General features: G+C 46.9%; 5 non-coding genes and 3 pseudogenes across 5 annotated transcripts; all 8 read left to right on the top strand.

The window, feature by feature from the left end:
- The first annotated feature begins 3,190 nt into the window (after positions 1–3,190).
- Positions 3,191–3,376, top strand: LOC131738458 (U2 spliceosomal RNA). Its single transcript, XR_009329979.1, has one exon. It is a non-coding gene; the product is annotated as a U2 spliceosomal RNA (small nuclear RNA).
- A 621-nt stretch (positions 3,377–3,997) lies between these two features.
- On the top strand, positions 3,998–4,188 carry LOC131738223 (U2 spliceosomal RNA). The gene has a single exon (XR_009329787.1). It is a non-coding gene; the product is annotated as a U2 spliceosomal RNA (small nuclear RNA).
- Positions 4,189–10,088: 5,900 nt separating this feature from the next.
- On the top strand, positions 10,089–10,299 carry LOC131738504 (U2 spliceosomal RNA; annotated as a pseudogene).
- Positions 10,300–16,196: 5,897 nt separating this feature from the next.
- On the top strand, positions 16,197–16,404 carry LOC131738493 (U2 spliceosomal RNA; annotated as a pseudogene).
- Positions 16,405–22,543: 6,139 nt separating this feature from the next.
- Positions 22,544–22,739, top strand: LOC131738417 (U2 spliceosomal RNA). The gene has a single exon (XR_009329951.1). It is a non-coding gene; the product is annotated as a U2 spliceosomal RNA (small nuclear RNA).
- Positions 22,740–23,316: 577 nt separating this feature from the next.
- LOC131738243 (U2 spliceosomal RNA) lies at positions 23,317–23,507 on the top strand. The gene has a single exon (XR_009329807.1). It is a non-coding gene; the product is annotated as a U2 spliceosomal RNA (small nuclear RNA).
- A 595-nt stretch (positions 23,508–24,102) lies between these two features.
- On the top strand, positions 24,103–24,293 carry LOC131739109 (U2 spliceosomal RNA). Its single transcript, XR_009330276.1, has one exon. It is a non-coding gene; the product is annotated as a U2 spliceosomal RNA (small nuclear RNA).
- A 576-nt stretch (positions 24,294–24,869) lies between these two features.
- Positions 24,870–24,967, top strand: LOC131738562 (U2 spliceosomal RNA; annotated as a pseudogene).
- The last annotated feature ends 596 nt before the right edge of the window (positions 24,968–25,563 follow it).

The raw sequence follows: 25,563 nt of genomic DNA, 5'->3' as shown, positions 1-25,563 counted from the left end.
TATAAAGGATGGCTTCAAATTGGATAAATCCTCGCTGGTACTAAACGAGATTGTTAAAGATTTTAAATTGATTGATTTATTTCGTAAGCACAAGCCTGATGAGAAGGGGTTCACATGGGTGAGGGATAATGGAACACAAAGCTCGAGAATTGACTTTGTTTTTGTGAGCAAGGGGGTTAAATGTATAGACTGTACAGTGAGCCCAGTTTTCTTTTCGGATCACTTGGTTTTAAATGTAAAAATTGATTTGGTTGCATGTGTCACTTTGGGGAAGGGTGTGTGGAAGCTAAATATTTCACTGTTAGAGGATAAGGCTATAGAAGCCTTATTCCAGGTGAGGTATGAGGAATGGAGATCTCTGAAGGGGTGTTTTGAAACAGGAGGGCAGTGGTGGGAAGAAGTTAAAAAAAGGATTAAAGAATTCTTTATTATGGTGGGCAAGAGGAAGGCTGGAAAAGAAAAGAGGAAAATTGGAGGGTTAAGTAAAAGATTAAACCGATATTATAGATTGAGGGAGAGGGGTTTTGACTTTAATGAAGAAATAAATCAGGTAAAAAAAGAATTAAAAGACATTTTTGAGAGAGGATGTAAAAAAGTCATTTTCCAGAGTCGGGTTAAGGTGTTGGAAGAAAATGAAACATGTTCTCGTTTCTTTTTCAAAAAGGTTGTTGAGGGGAGCAAAACAATGGGAGGGTTGAAGAAGGATGGTGTTGTGGTCTCAACTACTGAGGAGATGTTGGGTGTGGCTGAGGGGTTTTATAAAGAACTATATGGAGAGAGGGAGGGGGAGAAAGATAAAATGGAGGAGCTGGAGAGGGCCTTGGAGGGGAAAGTGGTTAATGGGAAACACCTGGAAGAAGATTTAACTCTAGAGGAGGTGGGGAAGGCAATGAAAAGTTTTAAAAGAGGGAAGGTCCCAGGAAGTGATGGACTTCCTTTGGAGTTTTATTTGAAATTCTGGGATATTATAGCAAGGGATATTCTTTTGGTTTTTAAAGAGTTTGGGAAACAAGAGATCTTGCCTGAAAGTTTCAGACAAGGGATAATTACTCTGATTTTTAAAAAAAACGATAAACAAGATTTGAAGAATTGGAGGCCTATTAGTCTATTGAATGTGGATTTTAAAATTTTTAGTAAGATTTTAACTCTTAGGATGAAAAATGTATTGGAGGAAGTGATAGACCCGGATCAGACCTGTGCTGTGCCTGGAAGGAGGATCACGGACAGTCTGGTAATGATTCGTGACACCATCTGTTACGCGAGAGACAGAAATATGAGGATCTGTTTATTAAATTTAGATTTGGAGAAGGCTTACGATCGGATCTCGCACCAGTTTATGTTTCATATTCTGCTAAAGATGGGGTTTCCGGAGAGGTTTCTAGCCTGGGTGGGTCTGCTGTACAAAGGGATTGAGAGCAGGATATTGATAAATGGGGTTTTGTCTAAAACAGTTGGAATAAACTGTGGTGTTAGGCAAGGGTGTCCGTTATCCCCCTTACTGTTTATATGCTGTATGGAACCTCTAGCGCAGCTTCTGAGAAAGGAGAAAAATATCACTGGTTTTAGAATCCCTGGGAGTGGGGGGATGGAAGTCAAGTGTGCCCTTTACATGGACGATGTGAATGTTGTTTGTGTTGACGAACCATCTGTGAGTAAAGTTTTAGCTATAACAGAACAATTTTGTAAGGCATCTGGGTCCAAGCTAAACAAAGAGAAGAGTGAAATTATGTTTTATGGGAAGTGGGATACGGCGGTCGGGAAGGACTTAAATGTAAAGAGGGACTGTATTAAAATATTGGGGGTCAATTTTGGGGCTGTAGGTGATGGAACTAAGAATTGGGAGGAGGTGGGTGTAAAAGTCAAGAAGAAGTTGGGATACTGGAAGTTGCGGAACCTCACACTGGAAGGGAAGGTTCTGATTGTTAAAGCTGTCATTTTGCCTATTTTGTTGTATACCTCTATGATTTTTCCTCCAGCCAAGCAGACGGTTTGTGTTCTCAGGAGAGAGCTGTTCCACTTCTTCTGGGGATCAAAATGGGAGAGATTGAGAAGGGAGATTGTGGGTAAAGGGAAGCTAAAGGGCGGTAAAGGGTTGCCAGATATATTCATGTTTTTAATGATAAAGTATGTATGTTTTCATTTTGATATGTGCGTAAATGGAGTCTGTAAAGGGGCGTTTTTTGTTAGGTTTTTTTTGGGATCGTATCTCAGGAGTCTGAAAATAATGAATATCTCATTGACTGTTCCCACTGCGTTTGAGATACCGTATCACTATGCAATTATTAAAAGGTTTTTAAAAGACCGAGATATGGAGAAGTGTGGAAAGGATGTGTTTTTCAATAAAAAAAAACTATCTGTTTTTGTACAGGAAAGGGAACAAATGTGTTCAGTCAAGGGTGCTATGCTTGCCGACCCAAAGAGGGTGTGGAGGAATGTGGCCCATCCTGGCCTAGTGAATCGGCATCGTGACCTGTCCTGGCTGGTGGCCCATGACATCTTGCCTGTGAGAGCAATGTTGAATGCAAGGAATCTCTCGAGAACCTCTAGATGTCCCAGAGAGGGCTGTGGGGCGGAGGAGACATGCCTGCATTTGTTTCGAGAATGCCATTTTGCAATAAACCTATGGAGAGAAGTAGTAGGTTTCACTGACCTGTTTCTGGATAGTAATATCTTGGATGATATGATGGTGCTCTACGGGATCAGTAAAAAAGTTTTTCCCAAAGGACTTTGGTTCAAAATATGGGTTGTGATTACCTGTGTAAAGGATGCAATCTGGAAGTAAGGAACTTGTTGGTGCTGCAAAATAAACTTTTGACTGTAATTGAAACAAAACAACTTGCGCTGTCTATTGTGAAAGATTATGTGTTGCGAGATGTGGCTGCTGGAGACCTGGAGAAGGTGAAGATGGAATGGCATCTGGAACAATGGGAAGATGGGATGGAATGGGTCACCGGGCTGGTTGATGGGTCTGGGTCTGGTTTCACGGGGACAGGGTGAAGGATGTTCTTTGAGGACACACACTTGCCTGTACAAAATGTTTTGGAACTATGTGGATGGAATGAATGTATAATTATGTAATATGTCCGTATTCAGTAAGGTAAAAGGATATATGGAAATGAATGGTGATTTGTTATGTGCTGATTTGTCTAGAGGGTATTGTAACTGATATGGTATTGTGAATATTTAATTAATAAAATTTATAAAAAAAAAAAAAAAAAAAAAATCTGTTCTTATCAGTTTAATATCTGATACGTCCCCTATCAGGGGACCATATATTAAATTGATTTTTGGAATCGGGAGATGGAACAGGGGCTTGCTCCGTCCACTCCACGCATCGGCCCGGTATTGCAGTACCTCCGGGAACGGTGCACACCTTTCTCTAACGTTGGTCAAAGTCAGATCTGGATCTCTCCTGTGAGCATTTTGTCTACCCCTGCTGGAGGGAGAGTGCCAGTGTTGATGCAAGTTTTCCCGCCGTTTTACTTCTGTTTTTACTTTCTCTCTTTCTTTCTTTCTCTCTTTCTTTCTCTCTTCCTTTCTCTCTTTCTTTCTCTCTTTCTTTCTTTCTTTCTCTCTTTCTTTCTTGCTGTCTTTCTTTCTTTTATTCACATGTGGTGATGATGTAGACAGCAGCAGTTTGTTTCCTGGGAGCATGCAGCTAACCAGACAAGTGTGGTGGAACATGTCCCTATGCCAGGACCTTCTTAGCAAGCCAGCCAGCCAGCGAGGCACAGTTGTAGTTACCCAAGGCACCTTGCACAGCATAGCAGCTTGGCATGACTATTTGTAAGACGCACTCCGCCAGTTTATGTTTTGTTTTTGGTGTTATGTGTGTGTTTTTGCTTTGTTTTGTTTTCTCCTGCTTAAATTGCACATTTCCCCTCTGGAAGCAGCAGCCCGTTTTTTGGGGGTCTGCTTGTGCTTGGAATTTTGCACCCACCTTTGAATCCCCCTGTGCCGTCCGGGCTGGGGGGCCCCGGGCAAGGGCCAAGTTGCCATCGCTTCTCGGCCTTTTGGCTAAGATCAAGTGTAGTATCTGTTCTTATCAGTTTAATATCTGATACGTCCCCTATCAGGGGACCATATATTAAATTGATTTTTGGAATCGGGAGATGGAACAGGGGCTTGCTCCGTCCACTCCACACATCGGCCCGGTATTGCAGTACCTCCGGGAACGGTGCACACCTTTCTCTAACGTTGGTCAAAGTCAGATCTGGATCTCTCCTGTGAGCATTTTGTCTACCCCTGCTGGAGGGAGAGTGCCAGTGTTGATGCAAGTTTTCTCGCCGTTTTACTTCTTTTTTTTCTTTCTCTCTTTCTATCTTTCTCTCTTTCTTTCTCTCTTTCTCTCTTTCTTTCTTTCTTGCTGTCTTTCTTTCTTTTATTCACATGTGGTGATGATGTAGACAGCAGCAGTTTGTTTCCTGGGAGCATGCAGCTAACCAGACAAGTGTGGTGGAACATGTCCCTATGCCAGGACCTTCTTAGCAAGCCAGCCAGCCAGCGAGGCACAGTTGTAGTTACCCAAGGCACCTTGCACAGCATAGCAGCTTGGCATGACTATTTGTAAGACGCACTCCGCCAGTTTATGTTTTGTTTTTGGTGTTATGTGTGTGTTTTTGCTTTGTTTTGTTTTCTCCTGCTTAAATTGCACATTTCCCCTCTGGAAGCAGCAGCCCGTTTTTTGGGGGTCTGCTTGTGCTTGGAATTTTGCACCCACCTTTGAATCCCCCTGTGCCGTCCGGGCTGGGGGGCCCCGGGCAAGGGCCAAGTCGCCATCGCTTCTCGGCCTCTTGGCTAAGATCAAGTGTGTGTGGCTTGTCCGCAGCAGTTGATTGGAGAAGAGATAGGTAAGGTAAGGTAAGGTACGGTACGGTACGGTATGGTAAGGTAAGGTAAGGTAAACGGTGGCAATATTGTTTGCTGGTAGCTGAGGTCCTATTGAGGAGAGAGTTGTTGGGGCCGTTTCGGTAAGTATTTCGCTGTTTTTTCAGGTAAGGGGGACCCTTTGAGGGCACCTTATCTGGGCCTTTTGTTCTATTATATCTGTGTTTCTCTTTTGGTTGTAAAGTGTAGATCAAGATGGCTTTCCGGAAGTTTTCGGAGCGTCGCTTTAATTGTTTGAGGATTGGCATTAAAGCCGAGTATATGGTTGGGGTGGAGAAAATTGAACTAAACCGGCTTGAGTTTTCACGGCAAATTCTGCAGAAGGAATTGGGATTTAAGCCTGAAGAGTTGAACTGTTTGATTTCTGTGGGGAAGGGGAATGAATGGGATGTTAGTTTTTGTAAGAGAGAGTCTATGGAGAGGTGCCAGGGGCTGTTTGAACAGTCTCTTCAAAGTGAGGTGATGAAGAAGTTTCAGCTGACAGTTCTGACAGACACATCAAAAAGGGTGGTGATAGTTAGAATGGGTTCAGAGATGGTGGAGGGTAAGGATGTATGTACATGGCTAGCAAGGTACTGTAATTCAGTGGAGGAAGCAGTAAAGGTAACTGATAGTGATAATGTATGGACAGGAGCCTGGAGGGTGCGTGTAAGTTTGAAGAGGGATAGGAGTGGGTATGAGGGATATGGGATTATACCATCGGAGATCTCCTTGGGGAATAACCGAGGCTATGTGCATTATTTTGGGCAGCCTAAATTGTGTAGGAGGTGTGGGGCGATGGGTCACTTAGCAGCTGGGTGCACAAAAATCATTTGCACTGTTTGTAAGAAGGAGGGGCACGTGGCGAGTGAGTGTGAGATGAAAAGGACTTGTAATTTGTGTGGGAGTGGAGAGCATTTTTTTAGTAATTGTCCCCACTCTTTTGCAAATAGGACTAGGGGGAGGGAGGAGAGTGAGAGGGAGGAGAGAGAAAGAGAGGATAGGGAGGGACAGAGGGAGAGAGGGAAGGAGGAGAAAGCGAGGGAGGGAGAGGAAGAGGGGAAGGGTAGGGAGAAGGGTGAAGGGGTGGGGCAGGAGGAGGGTAGTGAGCATGGGGGAGGGGAGGAGTGGATGGAGAGTTGTGAGCAGGGAGAGGGAGAGAGTAAGCATGGGGGGGAAGGGGGGATGAGAAGTAAGCTAGCCGGGGACCTTGCAGTATCAGAGTCAGAAGGGGAGTATGAGGATAGTGACACAGGGAGTGTGGTGGAGGTGCAGATCAATAGGGGGGAGTGGGGGGGAGGGAGTCAGGGGGGGGGAGCGGCACAAGATACCGGGGGCTCAGGGAAGAATGGGGCAGGGGAGGGCGAGGAGGTATTAGAAGAAGGGGAGGAGGGTGAGAGTGGGATGGATCAGGAGAAGGGTCCAAGTAAAAGGAAATCGGATGGGGATGGGGGTGTGAGGACGGAGGGGGTGGTGGAAAGGAGGAAAAAAAAAAAAACGAGGGGTCAGGAGAGCGGAGGTGGTCTGCTCGTCGCCGAGCTCTGTTGGGTCCTTGAGAGAAGAGTATGGGGGAGAGGGGAGAGCGGGGGAGGGTGGTAGTGATTCCTTTTTAGACAATATGGGGGTGAAGGTTTTTGCGGGTGAAGTGGGTGAGGAGTCTTCAAATTCAGAATGGTAAGGTCACTAATAATTTGGTTGAGTGTTGTGATGGCGTTGTCCATAGCAACTATTAATGTGAGGAGTGTGAGGAGTAAGGATAGGTGCAAAATGATTTTAGATTCTTTGGGTAGTGTAAAGGCAGATGTGCTGCTGTTACAGGAGTGTGGTCTCCCCTTTAGAGAAGCTTATAAGGAATTTGAGAGTATGTGGGTGTATGGTGCATCGGTGTGGTCAGGGGCAAATGGTTGTAAGAATGCAGGTGTGGCTGTGTTATTCAAAAATAAAAATATAGAGATTAAAAGTAAAACTGTGGTTGAGTGTGGGAGAGCTGTGGTAGTGGATGTGGAGTGGATGGGGAAGGAGGTGAGGGTTATAAATGTGTACGCCTCGCCAGATAAGCATGAAAGGGTTGAGTGCTTTGAGAAACTGAGGGTGTTTGTGAAAACATCAAAGATTGTGATTTGGGGAGGGGACTTCAATTGTGTGTTAAGCGTGAGTGATAGGAAGGGTGAGGGTGTGAAGCTGGATAAAACCTCTAAGATGTTGGGGAGTATTGTGCAGGATGCTCAATTAGTAGATGGGTTTAGGAGGTTGTATCCAGGGCTATCGGGATACACGTGGTCGGATACAACGGGTGTGAGGGCTTCTAGGATTGACTTTATTTTTTCTTCAAAGGAAGTGGAGTGGGTGGCATGTGTGTGTGTGCCTGTGTTTTATTCTGACCATGTGATGGTGTGTGCGGAGGTGAAACTGGAAGGGGTGTGTGTGGTGGGGAGAGGGGTGTGGAAGTTAAATGTGAGTGTGTTAAAGAATAAGGATGTTATGAGTGAGTTTGAGAGGAGGTACAAGGGGTGGCAGTCATTGAAAGAAATGTTTGATTCAGTGGGTGAGTGGTGGGAGTGTATAAAAAATAAAATTAAAAAGTTTTTTGTGGAAGTGGGGGTGTGGATGGCAAAAATGGAGAGAAAGAAGGTGAGCCGGTTGCAAAGGAAGTTGAATAGGATGTATGAATTGGGGAGTATGGGGTGTAATGTGGCGAGTGATGTGTGTGAGATTAAGAACAAATTAAAAGTGCTGCATGTAAAGAGAACCGAGAGTGTGATTGTGGAGAGTAAGGTGCGGCATTTGGAGGAGAACGAGAAGTGCTCTAGGTACTTCTTTAAGAAAGTGATGAGTGGCAGTAAGGTGTTGTATGGGTTGAGAGATGAGAGTGGGGTGGTGAGGAAGGAGACGGAGGGCATGATAGATGTGGCTGAGAGGTTTTACACCAAGTTGTATGAAAGGAAGGTGATTGATGAGAGCATGGTGAGTGATATGTTGGAGGGGTTGGAGAGGAGGGTGTGTCAGGGTGAGGTATTGAACGGGGTGATCTCCCTGGAGGAGGCTGCTGCTGCTATGGAGTCTTTCAGGGACGGGAAGACGCCGGGCGGGGATGGTCTGCCCAGAGAATTCTACAAGACCTGTTGGAACTTGGTTGGGCCGGACTTAACCAGGGTGTTCAATGAGACTTTGCTGAAGGAGGAGATGCCGGCATCCTTTAGACAGGGGATTATAGTGCTGGTCTTTAAGAAGAACTGTAAAGAGGAACTGGCAAACTGGAGACCTCTAACCCTTTTAAATGTGGATTACAAATGTTTTTCTAAGATTTTAACTTGCAGAATGAGGACGGTGATAGAAGAGGTGATCCATCCGGATCAGACCTGTGGCGTTCCAGGGCGGAAGATTACGGATAGCCTTATCTTACTGAGAGATGCTGTCTTTTTTGCACAGGACCGTAAGGTGCCGGTATGCCTTTTGAATTTGGACTTGGAAAAGGCATACGACAGGATCTCTCATGAGTTTATGCTTCAGGTTTTGAGAAAAATGGGGTTTACAGATCAAATTGTTAAGTGGGTAAGTCTCCTCTATAGTAATATAGGGAGTAGAGTGAGTATCAATGGGAAGCTATCCGGTCAAATTGATATCAAGAGTGGAGTAAGACAAGGCTGCCCGCTGTCCCCCCTGCTTTTTATCTGTTGTATGGAACCTTTGGCTCAGGCCCTCCGTAAAGACAAGGTGATCAGGGGGCTGGCTATCCCGGGGGGTGGAGGAGCTGAGGCAAAGTGCGTCTTGTATATGGATGATGTGAATGTGTTGTGTGTGAGTGAGAGAGCAATTAAACGAGTGTTGTGGCAGTGTGAGTGTTTTTGTGTGGCCTCCGGGTCCAAGTTGAATAAGGAGAAGTCGGAGTGCATGTTGTTTGGGGGATGGGAGGGGGTACCGGATGTTGGGGTATGCGTGAAAACTGATTTTATAAAAGTTTTAGGTATAAGGATGGACGCCACAGGATCTGGTCTGAGCAATTGGGTGGAGGTCTCAAAGAAAGTGGGCCAGAAAATGGGGCTGTGGACACAGAGGAGCCTGACACTGGAGGGGAAGGTGCTCATTGTCAAGGCGGTCATTCTCCCCTTGCTTCTGTATGTGGGAGTGGTCTTCCCACCCCCCAGGGCTGTTATCACAGTTTTAAAAAGGCAGATGTTTCGGTTTTTTTGGGGTGCCAAGTGGGAGCGTTTGAAGAGAGAGGTGGTGTGTAAAGGGGTATTAAAGGGTGGTAAAGGGCTTCCGGAATTGGAAACGTTTTTATATGTTCACGCAGTTTGCAGGCATGTTGAATTGGTGTTAAGAGGGGAGTGTCAAGGGGCTTTGTTTGTGAGGTTTTTTATGGGGGCGTTTTTAAGGTTTCTAGGAATTTTAAAGATCCCCCTTACTGTCCCGATTGTTTTTGATCCTCCCTTTGGGTATGCAGTGTTTAAAGAGTTCTTAAAGGGGAAACTGACGGGGAAGGTTGACAAAGACCTGCTTTTAAAACCAAGAAAACTGCTTTCTTTTGTGCAGGAGAGTGTGACCACATGTCCTATAAAGAGGGTTGCAGTAGGTGATCCAGAGAAGGTGTGGTGGAATGCTGCCCATCCTGCTTTGATGAACCAGCATAAAGACCTGGCCTGGCTTATCATGCATGAGGTGTTGCCGGTGAGAGCGGTGATGCATGGCAGAGGGATGTGCAAGACCCCTAGCTGTCCTTTTCAGGGCTGTGGGGCGGAGGAATCGGTGTGCCATCTGTTGTGGGAGTGCGAGTCTGCCAGGCGCTTGTGGAGAAAGGCGTCCCCCCTGTTGGCTGTGTGGATGGAAGGCAACCTGTTGGAGGAACAGCTGGTTTTGTATGGCCCAAAGAAGAAGGAGGAAGGCTCATGGCAGCTCTGGTGTGTGGTGAACTGTTTTAAGGAGGCCCTGTGGAAGGCAAGGAATATCCTGGTCTTGAAATCTGAGACCTTGAGCTGCCGTGTGACCTATGAGATCGGCCAAAGGGCCATACGGGACTATGTATTGCATGATGTCAACAGGAGGGGGCGTGAAGAAGCAGAGAGGATCTGGCGGTGGGAGAAGTGGCCGGGCAGTGCTGGTGCTAGGTTGGAGTGTCTGGGCTTGTCAAGGCAGGATGAGGACTTTATTTAAGGACATGCACTCTTTTGTACAAACGTGTTTTAGAGGTGCCTGTTAACTATTGTTATTGTGAATTGTATGTGTTAGTTTTGTAATTGTGTATTGTGTTGATTGTAAAAATAAATAAAAAAAAAAAAAAAATCTGTTCTTATCAGTTTAATATCTGATACGTCCCCTATCAGGGGACCATATATTAAATTGATTTTTGGAATCGGGAGATGGAACAGGGGCTTGCTCCGTCCACTCCACGCATCGGCCCGGTATTGCAGTACCTCCGGGAATGGTGCACACCTTTCTCTAACGTTGGTCAAAGTCAGATCTGGATCTCTCCTGTGAGCATTTTGTCTACCCCTGCTGGAGGGAGAGTGCCAGTGTTGATGCAAGTTTTCCCGCCGTTTTACTTCTTTTTTTACTTTCTCTCTTTCTTTCTTTCTCTCTTTCTTTCTCTCTTCCTTTCTCTCTTTCTTTCTCTCTTTCTTTCTTTCTTTCTCTCTTTCTTTCTTGCTGTCTTTCTTTCTTTTATTCACATGTGGTGATGATGTAGACAGCAGCAGTTTGTTTCCTGGGAGCATGCAGCTAACCAGTCAAGTGTGGTGGAACATGTCCCTATGCCAGGACCTTCTTAGCAAGCCAGCCAGCCAGCGAGGCACAGTTGTAGTTACCCAAGGCACCTTGCACAGCATAGCAGCTTGGCATGACTATTTGTAAGACGCACTCCGCCAGTTTATGTTTTGTTTTTGGTGTTATGTGTGTGTTTTTGCTTTGTTTTGTTTTCTCCTGCTTAAATTGCACATTTCCCCTCTGGAAGCAGCAGCCCGTTTTTTGGGGGTCTGCTTGTGCTTGGAATTTTGCACCCACCTTTGAATCCCCCTGTGCCGTCCGGGCTGGGGGGCCCCGGGCAAGGGCCAAGTCGCCATCGCTTCTCGGCCTCTTGGCTAAGATCAAGTGTGTGTGGCTTGTCCGCAGCAGTTGATTGGAGAAGAGATAGGTAAGGTAAGGTAAGGTACGGTACGGTACGGTATGGTAAGGTAAGGTAAGGTAAACGGTGGCAATATTGTTTGCTGGTATCTGAGGTCCTATTGAGGAGAGAGTTGTTGGGGCCGTTTCAGTAAGTATTTCGCTGTTTTTTCAGGTAAGGGGGACCCTTTGAGGGCACCTTATCTGGGCCTTTTGTTCTATTATATCTGTGTTTCTTGTTTGGTTGTAAAGTGTAGATCAAGATGGCTTTCCGGAAGTTTTCGGAGCGTCGCTTTAATTGTTTGAGGATTGGCATTAAAGCCGAGTATATGGTTGGGGTGGAGAAAATTGAACTAAACCGGCTTGAGTTTTCACGGCAAATTCTGCAGAAGGAATTGGGATTTAAGCCTGAAGAGTTGAACTGTTTGATTTCTGTGGGGAAGGGGAATGAATGGGATGTTAGTTTTTGTAAGAGAGAGTCTATGGAGAGGTGCCAGGGGCTGTTTGAACAGTCTCTTCAAAGTGAGGTGATGAAGAAGTTTCAGCTGACAGTTCTGACAGACACATCAAAAAGGGTGGTGATAGTTAGAATGGGTTCAGAGATGGTGGAGGGTAAGGATGTATGTACATGGCTAGCAAGGTACTGTAATTCAGTGGAGGAAGCAGTAAAGGTAACTGATAGTGATAATGTATGGACAGGAGCCTGGAGGGTGCGTGTAAGTTTGAAGAGGGATAGGAGTGGGTATGAGGGATATGGGATTATACCATCGGAGATCTCCTTGGGGAATAACCGAGGCTATGTGCATTATTTTGGGCAGCCTAAATTGTGTAGGAGGTGTGGGGCGATTTGCACTGTTTGTAAGAAGGAGGGGCACGTGGCGAGTGAGTGTGAGATGAAAAGGACTTGTAATTTGTGTGGTAGTGGAGAGCATTTTTTTAGTAATTGTCCCCACTCTTTTGCAAATAGGACTAGGGGGAGGGAGGAGAGTGAGAGGGAGGAGAGAGAAAGAGAGGATAGGGAGGGACAGAGGGAGAGAGGGAAGGAGGAGAAAGCGAGGGAGGGAGAGGAAGAGGGGAAGGGTAGGGAGAAGGGTGAAGGGGTGGGGCAGGAGGAGGGTAGTGAGCATGGGGGAGGGGAGGAGTGGATGGAGAGTTGTGAGCAGGGAGAGGGAGAGAGTAAGCATGGGGGGAAGGGGGGATGAGAAGTAAGCTAGCCGGGGACCTTGCAGTATCAGAGTCAGAAGGGGAGTATGAGGATAGTGACACAGGGAGTGTGGTGGAGGTGCAGATCAATAGGGGGGAGTGGGGGGGAGGGAGTCAGGGGGGGGGAGCGGCACAAGATACCGGGGGCTCAGGGAAGAATGGGGCAGGGGAGGGCGAGGAGGTATTAGAAGAAGGGGAGGAGGGTGAGAGTGGGATGGATCAGGAGAAGGGTCCAAGTAAAAGGAAATCGGATGGGGATGGGGGTGTGAGGACGGAGGGGGTGGTGGAAAGGAGGAAAAAAAAAAAACGAGGGGTCAGGAGAGCGGAGGTGGTCTGCTCGTCGCCGAGCTCTGTTGGGTCCTTGAGAGAAGAGTATGGGGGAGAGGGGAGAGCGGGGGAGGGTGGTAGTGATTCCTTTTTAGACAATATGGGGGTGAAGGTTTTTGCGGGTGAAGTGGGTGAGGAGTCTTCAAATTCAGAATGGTAAGGTCACTAATAATTTGGTTGAGTGTTGTGATGGCGTTGTCCATAGCAACTATTAATGTGAGGAGTGTGAGGAGTAAGGATAGGTGCAAAATGATTTTAGATTCTTTGGGTAGTGTAAAGGCAGATGTGCTGCTGTTACAGGAGTGTGGTCTCCCCTTTAGAGAAGCTTATAAGGAATTTGAGAGTATGTGGGTGTATGGTGCATCGGTGTGGTCAGGGGCAAATGGTTGTAAGAATGCAGGTGTGGCTGTGTTATTCAAAAATAAAAATATAGAGATTAAAAGTAAAACTGTGGTTGAGTGTGGGAGAGCTGTGGTAGTGGATGTGGAGTGGATGGGGAAGGAGGTGAGGGTTATAAATGTGTACGCCTCGCCAGATAAGCATGAAAGGGTTGAGTGCTTTGAGAAACTGAGGGTGTTTGTGAAAACATCAAAGATTGTGATTTGGGGAGGGGACTTCAATTGTGTGTTAAGCGTGAGTGATAGGAAGGGTGAGGGTGTGAAGCTGGATAAAACCTCTAAGATGTTGGGGAGTATTGTGCAGGATGCTCAATTAGTAGATGGGTTTAGGAGGTTGTATCCAGGGCTATCGGGATACACGTGGTCGGATACAACGGGTGTGAGGGCTTCTAGGATTGACTTTATTTTTTCTTCAAAGGAAGTGGAGTGGGTGGCATGTGTGTGTGTGCCTGTGTTTTATTCTGACCATGTGATGGTGTGTGCGGAGGTGAAACTGGAAGGGGTGTGTGTGGTGGGGAGAGGGGTGTGGAAGTTAAATGTGAGTGTGTTAAAGAATAAGGATGTTATGAGTGAGTTTGAGAGGAGGTACAAGGGGTGGCAGTCATTGAAAGAAATGTTTGATTCAGTGGGTGAGTGGTGGGAGTGTATAAAAAATAAAATTAAAAAGTTTTTTGTGGAAGTGGGGGTGTGGATGGCAAAAATGGAGAGAAAGAAGGTGAGCCGGTTGCAAAGGAAGTTGAATAGGATGTATGAATTGGGGAGTATGGGGTGTAATGTGGCGAGTGATGTGTGTGAGATTAAGAACAAATTAAAAGTGCTGCATGTAAAGAGAACCGAGAGTGTGATTGTGGAGAGTAAGGTGCGGCATTTGGAGGAGAACGAGAAGTGCTCTAGGTACTTCTTTAAGAAAGTGATGAGTGGCAGTAAGGTGTTGTATGGGTTGAGAGATGAGAGTGGGGTGGTGAGGAAGGAGACGGAGGGCATGATAGATGTGGCTGAGAGGTTTTACACCAAGTTGTATGAAAGGAAGGTGATTGATGAGAGCATGGTGAGTGATATGTTGGAGGGGTTGGAGAGGAGGGTGTGTCAGGGTGAGGTATTGAACGGGGTGATCTCCCTGGAGGAGGCTGCTGCTGCTATGGAGTCTTTCAGGGACGGGAAGACGCCGGGCGGGGATGGTCTGCCCAGAGAATTCTACAAGACCTGTTGGAACTTGGTTGGGCCGGACTTAACCAGGGTGTTCAATGAGACTTTGCTGAAGGAGGAGATGCCGGCATCCTTTAGACAGGGGATTATAGTGCTGGTCTTTAAGAAGAACTGTAAAGAGGAACTGGCAAACTGGAGACCTCTAACCCTTTTAAATGTGGATTACAAATGTTTTTCTAAGATTTTAACTTGCAGAATGAGGACGGTGATAGAAGAGGTGATCCATCCGGATCAGACCTGTGGCGTTCCAGGGCGGAAGATTACGGATAGCCTTATCTTACTGAGAGATGCTGTCTTTTTTGCACAGGACCGTAAGGTGCCGGTATGCCTTTTGAATTTGGACTTGGAAAAGGCATACGACAGGATCTCTCATGAGTTTATGCTTCAGGTTTTGAGAAAAATGGGGTTTACAGATCAAATTGTTAAGTGGGTAAGTCTCCTCTATAGTAATATAGGGAGTAGAGTGAGTATCAATGGGAAGCTATCCGGTCAAATTGATATCAAGAGTGGAGTAAGACAAGGCTGCCCGCTGTCCCCCCTGCTTTTTATCTGTTGTATGGAACCTTTGGCTCAGGCCCTCCGTAAAGACAAGGTGATCAGGGGGCTGGCTATCCCGGGGGGTGGAGGAGCTGAGGCAAAGTGCGTCTTGTATATGGATGATGTGAATGTGTTGTGTGTGAGTGAGAGAGCAATTAAACGAGTGTTGTGGCAGTGTGAGTGTTTTTGTGTGGCCTCCGGGTCCAAGTTGAATAAGGAGAAGTCGGAGTGCATGTTGTTTGGGGGATGGGAGGGGGTACCGGATGTTGGGGTATGCGTGAAAACTGATTTTATAAAAGTTTTAGGTATAAGGATGGACGCCACAGGATCTGGTCTGAGCAATTGGGTGGAGGTCTCAAAGAAAGTGGGCCAGAAAATGGGGCTGTGGACACAGAGGAGCCTGACACTGGAGGGGAAGGTGCTCATTGTCAAGGCGGTCATTCTCCCCTTGCTTCTGTATGTGGGAGTGGTCTTCCCACCCCCCAGGGCTGTTATCACAGTTTTAAAAAGGCAGATGTTTCGGTTTTTTTGGGGTGCCAAGTGGGAGCGTTTGAAGAGAGAGGTGGTGTGTAAAGGGGTATTAAAGGGTGGTAAAGGGCTTCCGGAATTGGAAACGTTTTTATATGTTCACGCAGTTTGCAGGCATGTTGAATTGGTGTTAAGAGGGGAGTGTCAAGGGGCTTTGTTTGTGAGGTTTTTTATGGGGGCGTTTTTAAGGTTTCTAGGAATTTTAAAGATCCCCCTTACTGTCCCGATTGTTTTTGATCCTCCCTTTGGGTATGCAGTGTTTAAAGAGTTCTTAAAGGGGAAACTGACGGGGAAGGTTGACAAAGACCTGCTTTTAAAACCAAGAAAACTGCTTTCTTTTGTGCAGGAGAGTGTGACCACATGTCCTATAAAGAGGGTTGCAGTAGGTGATCCAGAGAAGGTGTGGTGGAATGCTGCCCATCCTGCTTTGATGAACCAGCATAAAGACCTGGCCTGGCTTATCATGCATGAGGTGTTGCCGGTGAGAGCGGTGATGCATGGCAGAGGGATGTGCAAGACCCCTAGCTGTCCTTTTCAGGGCTGTGGGGCGGAGGAATCGGTGTGCCATCTGTTGTGGGAGTGCGAGTCTGCCAGGCGCTTGTGGAGAAAGGCGTCCCCCCTGTTGGCTGTGTGGATGGAAGGCAACCTGTTGGAGGAACAGCTGGTTTTGTATGGCCCAAAGAAGAAGGAGGAAGGCTCATGGCAGCTCTGGTGTGTGGTGAACTGTTTTAAGGAGGCCCTGTGGAAGGCAAGGAATATCCTGGTCTTGAAATCTGAGACCTTGAGCTGCCGTGTGACCTATGAGATCGGCCAAAGGGCCATACGGGACTATGTATTGCATGATGTCAACAGGAGGGGGCGTGAAGAAGCAGAGAGGATCTGGCGGTGGGAGAAGTGGCCGGGCAGTGCTGGTGCTAGGTTGGAGTGTCTGGGCTTGTCAAGGCAGGATGAGGACTTTATTTAAGGACATGCACTCTTTTGTACAAATGTGTTTTAGAGGTGCCTGTTAACTATTGTTATTGTGAATTGTATGTGTTAGTTTTGTAATTGTGTATTGTGTTGATTGTAAAAATAAATAAAAAAAAAAAAATCTGTTCTTATCAGTTTAATATCTGATACGTCCCCTATCAGGGGACCATATATTAAATTGATTTTTGGAATCGGGAGATGGAACAGGGGCTTGCTCCGTCCACTCCACGCATCGGCCCGGTATTGCAGTACCTCCGGGAACGGTGCACACCTTTCTCTAACGTTGGTCAAAGTCAGATCTGGATCTCTCCTGTGAGCATTTTGTCTACCCCTGCTGGAGGGAGAGTGCCAGTGTTGATGCAAGTTTTCCCGCCGTTTTACTTCTTTTTTTTTTCTTTCTCTCTTTCTTTCTTCCTCTCTTTCTTTCTCTCTTTCTCTCTTTCTTTCTCTCTTTCTTTCTTGCTGTCTTTCTTTCTTTTATTCACATGTGGTGATGATGTAGACAGCAGCAGGTTGTTTCCTGGGAGCATGCAGCTAACCAGACAAGTGTGGTGGAACATGTCCCTATGCCAGGACCTTCTTAGCAAGCCAGCCAGCGAGGCACAGTTGTAGTTACCCAAGGCACCTTGCACAGCATAGCAGCTTGGCATGACTATTTGTAAGACGCACTCCGCCAGTTTATGTTTTGTTTTTGGTGTTATGTGTGTGTTTTTGCTTTGTTTTGTTTTCTCCTGCTTAAATTGCACATTTCCCCTCTGGAAGCAGCAGCCCGTTTTTTTGGGGTCTGCTTGTGCTTGAAATTTTGCACCCACCTTTTGAATCCCCCTGTGCCGTCCGGGCTGGGGGGCCCCGGGCAAGGGCCAAGTCGCCATCGCTTCTCGGCCTTTTGGCTAAGATCAAGTGTGTGGCTTGACCGCAGCTTGATTTGGAAGCGATAGGTAAGGTAAGGTACGGTAACGGTAACGGTAAACGGTAAACGGTAAACGGTAACGGTAAACGGTGGCAATATTGGTTGCTGGTAGCTGAGGTGGTGGACGAAGGAGGGAAGACCAGGAGCCAGTTTTGCTTAGCAGGTAAGGGGGACCCTTTGAGGGCACCTTATCTGCTTTCTAGTTAAGTATTTTCTTTTGCCTTTTTGGGTGTTTTTTTCAATATTTCTATTGCTTCTTAAATTATTGGAATGGCGGGTCCAAGGGTTGGGGGACGCCGTTTAAATTGTGTTAGGTTCTCTATAAATGAGTCGAAGCAGGGGGAGGAGAAGTTGTTTTTGAATAGGCTTGAGTTTTCCAGAGGGGTTGTACAGAAGGTGTTGGGGTTTAGGCCTATTGATTTAAACTGTATTATTACGACAGGGAAAGGAGGCCAATGGGATGTAAGTTTTATGTCTGAAGCGGGTATGATGGAGTGTGTGAGCAGGTTTCATAACCTAAGGGGACATGATCTGATTAAGAAGTTGAGTTTGGAGAAACTGACAAATAATGCACGAAGGGTTGTGATTGTGAGAATGGGCTCAGAGATGGTGAAGGGACAGGACGTGTGCACTTGGTTGAGGAGGTATTGCCATGTGAAGGGGGAGGCTATAAAAGTGAGGGATGATGATGGGGTGTGGACTGGGGCATGGAGGGTGGTGTGTGAGCTGTGGAGAGGCTTAGGGACATATGATGGGTTTCTGCACATACCTTCTGACATTGCACTTGGTGCTGACAGGGGGTATGTGCATTACTTCGGCCAGCCTAAGGTGTGTCGGAAGTGTGGAGGTGTGGGGCACTTAGCGGTGGTGTGTAAGAGAGTGGTGTGTAATGTGTGTAAAGAGGAGGGGCACATGGCTAGGGAATGTGAAGTTCAGAGGAAGTGTAATCTGTGTGGGAGTGAGACACACTTTTTCATGAATTGTCCTAGATCCTTTGCCAATAGGGCTAAGAGGTATGAGGAGGGAGAAGAGAGTGAGGAGGAGAAGGAGGAGGAGGAGGGTGAGGGGAGGCAGAAAGGGGGAAGTGAGCAGCAGGAGAAGGGGGGTGAGAGGGAGGAGAATAGAGGGGAGGTGAGGGAGGAGGGGAGGGAGGGGGAGGCACAGGGGGAGGGGGGAAGTGATCAGCAGGGATCTGTTCTGGAGGAAGATTTGATGGTGTCCCCATCAGAGGAGGAGAGCGAGGACCCAGGGGAGGGGTCCAGTGGAAGGAGCAGGGAGGAGGTGTATAGGGGGAGTGGGGTGGTAAGCTCTGTGGAGGATGATGGAGGGGGCGGTATTCCGTGTGCAAAGCGGGAGCGGGATGAGGCTAGTGTTGAGGGAACAGGACGGGAGGAGGAGGAGGATGGTAACTCAGAGGATATGGATCAAGAGTGGACTCCAGGGAAAAGGAAGTTACATAGTGAGGAGGGGGATGGGTTTGTGAGGGTGGAGGGGAGGAAGAAGGGGAAGAAGAAAAAGAAGCAGGGAAGTGGGGGAGTAGGACAGGAGTTTTTTTCATCCCCCAGTTCAGTCGTTTCCTCTAGGGGTGACTATAGAGGGGATGGTGGTGCGGAGAAGAATGGGGGAGAGCCGTTCCTGGATCTGGAGGGGGTCGTAGTGTTTTCCTCGGGTGAGGTAAGTATGAGGGAGGAATTTGTGGTAACTGGCCAGGAGGGGGAGGGGGAGGAGCCCCTTTTAAAAATATCCTGATGCAGGATTCTGTATGTGTATGGCTGTTAGCTTGTTTTGCAATGGCTCTGAGTGTGGTTACTATAAATGTTAGGAGTATTAAAAGTAGTGATAGGTGTACGTTGGTGTTGTCATATTTGAGTGGGATACAGTGTGATATTTTGTGTTTGCAAGAGTGTGGTATCCCTGGGTTGGAGGACTATAGTACTTATGAGGGGAGGTGGGGTTATGGGCCATCTGTGTGGTCCGGATCAAATGAAAATAAATCAGATGGGGTAGCAATTTTGATTAAAAATAAGGGGGTTATGATTAAAGATCATAGAGTGATTGAAAAAGGTAGGGTGCTGGAGGTGGAGGCGGAATTTTTTGGGAAAAGTTTTAGCTTAATTAATGTGTATGCTCCGCCAGAGGTGGAGGGGAGGGCTAGTTTATTTGAAGATTTAAGGGTTAAATTAGTGAGGAGCAGGCCGGTTATTGTAGCAGGGGATTTTAATTGTGGGTTAACAATGGAGGATAGGCGAGAGAGAAAGAAGGGGTTCAAGCTGGATAAATCTAGTAAAATGCTAAAAGAAATAGTGGAGGACTTTCGACTAGTGGACTGTTTTAAAGTGAACAATGTGGGGGAAAGAGGTTTCACTTGGGTGAAAGGGGATGGGACCCAGGCGTCCAGGATTGATTTTGTGTTTGTCTCACAGAGGGTGGAGTGCGAGGAGTGTGTGCTGGTGCCAATGTTTTTCTCTGACCACTGTGCGCTGAAAGCTGCTTTTGACCTTACAGGTTGTGTGGATGTAGGGAGGGGTGTGTGGAAGTTAAATTGCGAGTTGTTGGAGGATGATTGGGTGTGTGAGGTATTTAGAGAGCGGTATGGCCAGTGGCTGTCCTTAAAGGACCTTTGTGGGTCCCAGGCAGAGTGGTGGGATCTGGTGAAGGAGAAAACAAAACATTTCTTTATTTGGGCGGGGAGGAGGAAGGCAGAGAGGGAGAGAAGGCAGGAGAAGGTTTTGTTCAAGGAGCTGGAGAGTTTAACTAAATTGTACAATGCAGGGCTGGACTTTAGTGAAGAGATCAGGGAAGTGAAAAAGAGACTGAAGGGGGTGGTAGAGAGGAGGGTGAAGGGGCTCTTATTTAAAAGCAGAGAGAAGCATTTAGAGGAAAATGAAAAGTGTAGTCGGTATTTTTTTAAAAAGGTGCTGGATGGGAGGAAATTTATAGACTCTATGAAAGGGAGGGATGGGGCTTTAGTTAAGACTACAGAGGGGCTGTTGAGGGTGGTGGAGGAGTTTTATGGGGGCCTTTATGTAAGGAAAGAAATTGAAATGGGGGCTATGGAGGAGGTGTTAGGACATTTGGAGCGGGAGGTGGGGGATGGAGGGCAGTTGGACAAAGAGTTTACGAGGGAAGAGTTAGATGAGGTGGTCAGGGGGGTGAGGCTGGGCAAGACACCGGGGGGGGATGGACTCCCTGTGGAGTTCTATTTAAAGTTTTGGGAGTTAGTGGCACCAGATCTGTTGGCCTTGTTTCGGGAGTGTGGGGAGGAGGGAGGGGAGTTTCCACCTTCATTTAGAGAGGGCATTATTACATTGATTTTTAAAAAGGGGGATAAGGCTGAGCTGAAAAATTGGCGGCCAATTACATTGTTGAACCAGGATTTTAAATTGTTCAGTAAATTGTTGGCTCAACGTATGAGGGATGTGCTGGGGGATGTTATCCACCCGGATCAAACTTGTGCCGTTCCAGGTAGGAAGATCACGGACAGCCTGGTATTGATGAGAGATGTCATCTGTTATGCGAGAGACAGGGGAATTCGATTATGTGTACTAAATTTAGATCTTGAAAAGGCGTATGATCGGGTCTCGCATCAGTTCATGTTTGGTGTTCTGCGAAAAATGGGGTTTGCAAAGAGGTTTTTAGACTGGGTGGGCCTGTTATATAAGGGTGTGTATAGCAGGGTATTGGTAAATGGGTGTCTGTCAAATCCAGTTAGTGTGGGATGTGGCGTCCGTCAGGGCTGTCCGTTATCTCCGCTCCTGTTTATCTGTTGTATGGAGCCGCTGGCACAAGCTTTGAGAAGGGACCCAGTGTATAAAGGGTTAACTATTCCTGGGAGTGGGGGGCAGGAGGTTAAATGTGTCTTGTATATGGATGATGTCAATGTCCTCTGTCGGGATGAGTTGTCCATTCAGAGGACTTTGGAGAAAGCTGATGTTTTTTGTCGTGCGTCTGGGTCTAAACTGAACCAGGAGAAATCGGAGGCAATGTTCTACGGGAAATGGGACAGGAGGGGTAGTATAAAATTAAAAGTTAAGGAAGACTGCATTAAGATTCTGGGGGTGAAATTTGATGCTAATGGATCAGGGGGTAAGAACTGGGAGGAGGTGGGAAGTAGGGTCAATAAAATGCTAGGGTTTTGGAGGCTGAGGAGGCTTACGATGGAGGGGAGGGTGATGGTGGTAAAGGGGGTAATATTGCCACTGTTGTTGTATGTGGCGGTCGTGTTCCCACCATCTAGGAATGTGGTAACGCTGCTAAACAGAGCTGTGTTTCGTTTTTTTTGGCAGGGGAAATGGGAGAGAGTGAGGAGGAGTGTGGTGGGGAAGGATAAATTAAAGGGGGGGAAAGGGTTGCCAGATGTCCAGACGTTTTTAATGTCAAAGTTTTGTGCATTGCATTTTGCTATGTGTCTGAATGGTGTGTCAAAAGGGGCCTGCTTTGTGAGATTCTATATTAGTTCCTATTTGAGGAAGTTAAAGTTGATGTCCGTGCCTTTGTCTGTGCCAACAGCCTTTGATCTGCCCTATCATTATGCGTTATTTAAAAGATTTGTGATGTCCAAGGGGCTGGAAGGATGTAAGGCTGAAATTGTGGCTAATGGTAAATCTCTGTTTAACTTTCTGCAGGGTAATGGGGATATGTGTCCGGTTCATGGCCTTGTGTTAGACGAGACGCCAGAAGTGTGGCAGAATGCGAGCCATCCTGCCCTGATGAACGAGCATCGAGATCTGTCTTGGTTGGTAGCCCACGATGTATTGCCAGTTCGAGCGGTGATGCATGCATGTAATCTGGGGAGGTCACCCAGATGCCCGAGAGAGAAGTGTGGAGAGGAAGAAACGGTCGGTCACGTTCTCTGGGGATGTCTGGAGGCGAGGAAGGTGTGGAGTGAGGCAGGCTCCGTCCTGGATTTGTTCCGGGGACAGCTGCCCATACATAGGCAGCGTGTGCTGTATGGGAGCCCGAAGAAAGACCAAGAGAAACTGAGCAAAGTGCAGTGGGGCATGCTGTGGGTCCTAATACGCTGTCTGTGTGATGCAATTTGGAAGGCAAGGAACTGTTTTGTGGTGAAGGGCGTGAGCCTGCCTGCCCAGGCTGTTCTTGAAATGGGACTAAGTCAGATGGAGAGCTATGTCCTAAAGGACGCTTTGCGACTTGGCCGACAAGAGGCGAAGAGAAGATGGAGGCTTGAGGAATGGAGACGTGGAGATCTGTGGGCTACTGGCGTGGGATGAGATCTTGCTGCTTGTTTATTAGAAGTAGGATAGGCATATTGTTAGGGGCACATGTTATCCTGTAGAAAGGTTTCAAAAATGGAATTGTATGCGTGATTATGTTTTGTATTTGTTGCATATATGGGAGAGATGTAATGTGATATGTAATGTGTTTTTTTATAAGTGGATTGTAATGTGTTGGTTCTGTTCATGAGTTTGTTGTATATAAGTGGTTATAGTTATTTTTGTATTGTGATGTTTAAGTGTGTTTTGTGAGTTGTGTTTGTATGTGTATTTTTTTTTCCATTAATAAAAAAAAAAAAAAAAAAAAAAAAATCTGTTCTTATCAGTTTAATATCTGATACGTCCCCTATCAGGGGACCATATATTAAATTGATTTTTGGAATCGGGAGATGGAACAGGGGCTTGCTCCGTCCACTCCACGCATCGGCCCGGTATTGCAGTACCTCCGGGAACGGTGCACACCTTTCTCTAACGTTGGTCAAAGTCAGATCTGGATCTCTCCTGTGAGCATTTTGTCTACCCCTGCTGGAGGGAGAGTGCCAGTGTTGATGCAAGTTTTCCCGCCGTTTTACTTCTTTTTTTTTTCTTTCTCTCTTTCTTTCTTTCTCTCTTTCTTCCTCTTTCTTTCTTGCTTTCTTTCTTTCTTTTATTCACATGTGGTGATGATGTAGACAGCAGCAGTTTGTTTCCTGGGAGCATGCAGCTAACCAGACAAGTGTGGTGGAACATGTCCCTATGCCAGGACCTTCTTAGCAAGCCAGTCAGCCAGCGAGGCACAGTTGTAGTTACCCAAGGCACCTTGCACAGCATAGCAGCTTGGCATGACTATTTGTAAGACGCACTCCGCCAGTTTATGTTTTGTTTTTGGTGTTATGTGTGTGTTTTTGCTTTGTTTTGTTTTCTCCTGCTTAAATTGCACATTTTCCCTCTGGAAGCAGCAGCCCGTTTTTTGGGGGTCTGCTTGTGCTTGAAATTTTGCACCCACCTTTGAATCCCCCTGTGCCGTCCGGGCTGGGGGGCCCCGGGCAAGGGCCAAGTCGCCATCGCTTCTCGGCCTTTTGGCTAAGATCAAGTGTAGTATCTGTTCTTATCAGTTTAATATCTGATACGTCCCCTATCAGGGGACCATATATTAAATTGATTTTTGGAATCGGGAGATGGAACAGGGGCTTGCTCCGTCCACACCACGCATCGGCCCGGTATTGCAGTACCTCCGGGAACGGTGCACACCTTTCTCTAACGTTGGTCAAAGTCAGACCTGGATCTCTCCTGTGAGCATTTTGTCTACCCCTGCTGGAGGGAGAGTGCCAGTGTTGATGCAAGTTTTCCCGCCGTTTTACTTCTTTTTTTTTCTTTCTCTCTTTCTTTCTTTCTCTCTTTCTTTCTCTCTTTCTCTTTCTTTCTCTCTTTCTTTCTTGCTTTCTTTCTTTCTTTTATTCACATGTGGTGATGATGTAGACAGCAGCAGTTTGTTTCCTGGGAGCATGCAGCTAACCAGACAAGTGTGGTGGAACATGTCCCTATGCCAGGACCTTCTTAGCAAGCAAGCGAGCCAGCGAGGCACAGTTGTAGTTACCCAAGGCACCTTGCACAGCATAGCAGCTTGGCATGACTATTTGTAAGACGCACTCCGCCAGTTTATGTTTTGTTTTTGGTGTTATGTGTGTGTTTTTGCTTTGTTTTGTTTTCTCCTGCTTAAATTGCACATTTCCCCTCTGAAGCAGCAGCCCGTTTTTTGGGGGTCTGCTTGTGCTTGGAATTTTGCACCCACCTTTGAATCCCTCTGTGCCGTCCGGGCTGGGGGGCCCCGGGCAAGGGCCAAGTCGCCATCGCTTCTCGGCCTTTTGGCTAAGATCAAGTGTAGTATCTGTTCTTATCAGTTTAATATCTGATACGTCCCCTATCAGGGGACCATATATTAAATTGATTTTTGGAATCGGGAGATGGAACAGGGGCTTGCTCCGTCCACTCCACGCATCGGCCCGGTATTGCAGTACCTCCGGGAACGGTGCACACCTTTCTCTAACGTTGGTCAAAGTCAGATCTGGATCTCTCCTGTGAGCATTTTGTCTACCCCTGCTGGAGGGAGAGTGCCAGTGTTGATGCAAGTTTTCCCACCGTTTTACTTCTTTTTTTTTCTCTCTTTCTTTCTTTCTCTCTTTCTTTCTCTTTCTTTCTTGCTTTCTTTCTTTCTTTTATTCACATGTGGTGATGATGTAGACAGCAGCAGTTTGTTTCCTGGGAGCATGCAGCTAACCAGACAAGTGTGGTGGAACATGTCCCTATGCCAGGTCCTTCTTAGCCAGCCAGCCAGCCAGCCAGCGAGGCACAGTTGTAGTTACCCAAGGCACCTTGCACAGCATAGCAGCTTGGCATGAATATTTGTAAGACGCACTCCACCAGTTTATGTTTTGTTTTTGGTGTTATGTGTGTGTTTTTGCTTTGTTTTGTTTTCTCCTGCTTAAATTGCACATTTTCCCTCTGGAAGCAGCAGCCCGTTTTTTGGGGGTCTGCTTGTGCTTGAAATTTTGCACCCACCTTTGAATCCCCCTGTGCCGTCCGGGCTGGGGGGCCCCGGGCAAGGGCCAAGTCGCCATCGCTTCTCGGCCTTTTGGCTAAGATCAAGTGTAGTATCTGTTCTTATCAGTTTAATATCTGATACTCTGGCTTCTCTTCAGTTCGAATAAATCTTTCTAAGACTAAGGCTTAGAGGGTAGTGGCATTGCCCGCTCCCTCCGAGGGTCTGTGAGAGGTTTGTTCGAGTGAGGAGGAACAGAATTTGTTTTATTTTTGACTGGCTTTCTTCAGCTCGGCAACTTTTTGGAAGACTAATGCTCAGTCTGGTTTTGGCTTGCCCAATCCAAGCCGAGGGTCTTTCAAGATTTTGTTGACTGTTGAGTGCAGTTTTTTCTTTTTCAGGCGGTTCCAGTTTTTTTCTTTTTCAGGCGGTTCCGGCTTTTCCAGACGTTCCTGGAGTTCGAGAGAAGGAGGACCTACCATCCAGACGACCTTTGAGGACCCTTTGATGACCTAGACGACCTCATCCCCAGCCCTTGATTGTAATCGAGATCCAGACCGAGAGAGCAGCAGGCGCCCAGCAGAGGGCGCCATCTGGGAGGAGCAGAGGGCGGCCCCGGACCCCGAAGAGGCGTCACAGCCACGATTCTTCCTACGTGGTCTCGGTGCCAAGCAGCGCCCCCTACTCCGCCAGGGAAGGACACCGTTCACCTGGGGAGGGGGTCCCTCTTGCGAGGCGACCATCTCCTCAGGGACTAAAGTAATAGTTCCT

This window comes from Acipenser ruthenus, chromosome 10 (assembly GCF_902713425.1).
Source record: "Acipenser ruthenus chromosome 10, fAciRut3.2 maternal haplotype, whole genome shotgun sequence".
Classification (NCBI taxonomy): Eukaryota; Metazoa; Chordata; class Actinopteri; order Acipenseriformes; family Acipenseridae; genus Acipenser; species Acipenser ruthenus.
Note: the sequence above shows the minus strand (reverse complement) of the source record. Positions and strands in the feature narration are given on the sequence as shown.